We start from the raw sequence: 4,217 nt of genomic DNA, 5'->3' as shown, positions 1-4,217 counted from the left end.
ATACTGGTCTGCGTACGAGTTCCTGTGGGCCCCGAGGGCAGTGCAGGGTCGGTTCAGACATCACTCGTTCTACTCAAGATTTCAAGGCCTGAGTGAGAAGGCACAGAGCAAAAAAGACACCTTGTGAACAAACCCTCAAGACAGCAGGGAGGATGAGCCTGCAGTCTCAGTGGACCACTAGCTCTAGAGTCAAATGGGCAGCAGTCAGACTGATGATGTCAGCATCCGGCACCCTACTTATCCCCCAGTCACGAGTAGGCTGATGGGGTCCGTAGGAGCAGAACAGTGGAGGCCAGGCAGGAGGGACCAGGAATTGAAGGCACCTCCCAGGGTGCTCCGCCCCCACCCCAGCTCAGCTCCATCCAGGGAAGAGGGGACAGAGCAAAACCCGAAGAGGATCTTTAAACAGGAAATGGCCAGATTGCCAACCTGCCTCAGCTCTTAACTCTCTTGCCCCAGGTTATTCAAGACCTGTACCCTTTACCTGTTCATTCAAGTTTTAAGAAAATATAACCATCTCCTTATGGACAATGGACAAAGGCCCTGATGGACTCTGCATAGCACAAAGAGTTAAAAGACATAGAGAAGGTTCCACTTCACCCCAACCCAAGAAAAGTGAAGTACAGGGATGTTGACACACGTGGAAACCAGAACCCACAACCCACAGGGACACTAAATCGTCCATCAGAAGGATGAGCAGGGCGTCTTCGGGGTTCCTGACAGGACAGCAGTGTCGCCATGGACAACACGAGCAGGACACGTGGCCGCACGTGCACCAAGTGACACCAAGCAGAAAACAGGCTGACTGCTGGCGCTGCGGGTGTCCACGCCGGTCAGGCCACAGCGCAGGCCCGCAAGGAGAGAATCGGTTAGAGACATCCAGGTCTCTACTTGGAGAGCTTGTTTAGAACATGTTTGTAACAAAACGACAATTCTAAATCCTCTGAGAGCGTCCAGATCTCAGGCGAGCTCCTCTGTCACCGTGACACATCTGTCATCCATGTGACTAAGACACGGAGAGTCACCACCCTCAAAGGCATCCCATGAAACAAGAGCAACCCGCGAAGCCCTTCTCCCCTGCCTGGTGGACAGCGCAGGTGACACCCTGGGGGTGTCCGGGAGGGTGTCGGAAAGGCCAGGAGGTGACATAAAATGGCCTGGCTTGGGTACAGGTGAAAATAAACAGGCCTGGCAGGGAGGGTTGGTTTGAAAGCAAGCCTGGTGAGAAAGTGCTGGAGTAGTGGGTACTCTAAGAATTCCTTCTGCACTTCATACCCTCATGATCACGTGACATCACAGTGATGGAAGTTTCTAGATATGGGCCTTCCAACAGGAAGGATGCCCTGAAGGCACTCCTTGGACTATTTCTTCGTTCCCAAAGAGCTCCCCGCCGGCACCTTACTGTGGCAAGAGCTTCTTGGGGATGGTGCCTTCTCTGGGCATCCCCTCAACGCCCTCCCCAGGACGGCCCCAGTGTCCTTGCTCCTGAGGGGCCCGCGTTCACACCACGGAGGCTGAGCCGGCACTTTCTGGGCCGTCCCACATGCAGGCCTGCACCTTCCTCCCATAATCGCCATGATTCCGGACACGAGCAGGGCCTCTGTGCACAGTGAGCTCGTCAGGTGTCAAGTGAGGCGGGATTCTCAAATTGGACTCCCCTGGTTCCTCAGGAACAAGAGGTCAGATGTCACAGGACAAGGGGAACGGCGGCGCGGCCACACGGGTGCACGAAGGAGGGGCTGGACTCGTCTTGCAGCTTTGAGCTGCCCCTCTGGTGGGTTGAATTGTGTCCCCCCACAAAGATATGTTGAAGTCCTAACTCCCAATACCTCTGAATGTGACCTTAGTTGGAAATGATGTCCTTACAGATGTGATCATGTTAAAATGAGGCCAGTGGGGTGCACCCTAATCCAAAGACATATGGCGGTGTCTTTATCAAAAAAAAAAAAAAGGAAACTCTGGACGCAGAGGCAAGAGCAGAGGGAAGATGTTGTGAGGGTGAAGGCAGAGATCGGGGTGATGCTTGTACGAGCTGAGGAACCCCAGAGACGCCAGCAAACAAATGCCAGGAGCCGGAAGAGGGGATGGATTCTCCCTCGCTGCCCTGGGAAGGGACCAGCCCTGCCCACACCCTGATCTCCAGTTCTGGCCTCCACACCGGGAGACCATACATGTGTGCTGTTTAAGACAGTACCCTGGCAGCGGCCAGGCAGCCCAGCTTTGCAGAGGCTCCCCCTGCACCACAGCCCGCAGGCACCCGGCACGCGCTGGCCCTGCAGCCATGATGCCCACGAGGAAGGTCAGCTCCCCTGAGGCAGTGGTGAAGCAGGAGCCCGAGAGGAGATCGGCGGGGTTGTCAGCTAAAACGCCTCCTGCAAAAGTGAAACGAAGTAAAAAAAGTGGCTGGAAAGAACATATCTTCAGCCAAAAAAAGTGCAAACAAAAGGGAAAAGGGGAGCAAAGGGAAAACAGGCTGAAGTGGCTAACCAAGAGACTAAAGGAGACTTACCTGCAGAAAACGGAGAAACTAAAAACGAGGACAGCCTGCCCTCTGATGAAGGAGGAGAGAAAGAAGCCGGGTCTGGTTAATATCACACACACCAGTCCTATCAGTGGTCCCTGTCTCCCTTCTTGTAAAATCCAGAGGAATATTTTTTTTGTTTTTTTGTTTTTGTTTTGTGCGGTACACGGGCCTCTCACTGCCGTGGCCTCTCCCGTTGCGGAGCACAGGCTCCAGACGCGCAGGCTCAGCGGCCATGGCTCACGGGCCCAGCCGCTCTGCGGCATGTGGGATCTTCCTAGACCGGGGCACGAACCCGTGTCCCCTGCATCGGCAGGTGGACTCCCAAACACTGCACCACCAGGGAAGCCCCAGAGGAATATTTTTATCAACTATTTTGTAAGTGCAAGTTTTTTAGTAGCTCTAGAAACATTTCTTAAAAAGGAGGGAATCCTACCTCATCCCACTTTTTTTAAGAGTAAATGCTTTTATTTTTTTAGTTTCCCAAGGAGAATTTTATGGATGGCACTGGTTTATTTCCCTTCCAAAAAAACCAATTGAGGGCTTCCCTGGTGGCGCAGTGGTTGAGAGTCCGCCTGCCGATGCAGGGGACGCGGGTTCGTGCCCTGGTCCGGGAAGATCCCACATGCCTCGGGGCGGCTGGGCCCGGGAGCCATGGCCGCTGAGCCTGCGCGTCCGGAGCCTGTGCTCCGCAACGGGAGAGGCCACGACAGTGAGAGGCCCGCGCACCGCAAAAAAAAAAAAAAAAAAAAACAACTGAAGCTAAATGAAGTAAACAGTCCCAAGTTTTTATTGTCTTCATAATAAAACAAAATATGAAGCTGAGAACTGGATCCCCTGGCCCTTTCTCTTCTTATCTCTTCCCAGTTCAAAATGCCTGCACCTCTTAAGAGCCAGCGTTCTCTTATCTGCAGTTGCGCTCAACGCATTCAAGCCTCAGCACAATCTTCTTTGTAGTTTCAGCCTTTTTCCGGAAAATCGGCTCAGTCTGCCCACCATAGCCACTCTGCTTCTGTCAGGACGCCGCTGTCCCTGGGCACACAGAGAATCCTTGCCCTTGTACTGTGTCTCTTTGTGGGGCCGGTGGGTTTTAGGAATGCTCACCATGTCTGAGAGAGCACTGTCGGCGCGGAAGGAAGGTGAATGTCTTTTTTTAAGGGGTGAAACCACTTGCTGTTTATATTTTGGTACAATGAGAAAATACTGGGATATTGAATATGGGAGGCTTTGATTGTCTTGGGTGTCAGCTTAACATTCCACAGATGGGGGGTAGCTTTTATATCCTATAATACAAAGCATACTACATGGCAGTTTGGAGTCATTTGTGCATTTAATGTCTTGAACACTTTAAATTACCTCTCTTCTCACGTTGTTTCTGGTAGAATTGTTTCCTAAAGCAAAGCACTCATCCCTTGATCTTGGCTCTCCTGGGCAGAATTTTGCACACTCTGTAACAGCTTCGGTCGTGGCAGTCCAGTTCTTCTAGTAACTTTGTTAATGTGCTGTGAACGATTGACAATTTGAGTATGTAGTGTATGTGATATTAAACTGTGAATTAGTGGACCAAATGTAAAATAGACAGCTAGTGGGAAGCAGCCGCATAGCACAGGGAGCTCAGCTCGGTGCTTTGTGACCACCTAGAGGGGTGGGATAGGGAGGGTGGGAGGGAGACGCAAGAGGCAAGAGATATGGGAAC

At 52.1% G+C, this 4,217-nt stretch overlaps 1 pseudogene across 1 annotated transcript; it reads left to right on the top strand.

Moving 5' to 3' along the window:
* Positions 1 to 2,284: 2,284 nt before the first annotated feature.
* LOC309962556 (non-histone chromosomal protein HMG-14-like) lies at positions 2,285 to 2,589 on the top strand (annotated as a pseudogene). Its single transcript has one exon. The product of its transcript is annotated as a non-histone chromosomal protein HMG-14-like (transcript).
* The last annotated feature ends 1,628 nt before the right edge of the window (positions 2,590 to 4,217 follow it).

The sequence above is a fragment of the Leucopleurus acutus genome (genome assembly GCF_964270905.1).
Source record: "Leucopleurus acutus genome assembly, chromosome: 5".
In the NCBI taxonomy this organism is placed as follows: domain Eukaryota; kingdom Metazoa; phylum Chordata; class Mammalia; order Artiodactyla; family Delphinidae; genus Leucopleurus; species Leucopleurus acutus.
This window is presented reverse-complemented; position numbering and strand designations above follow the sequence as displayed.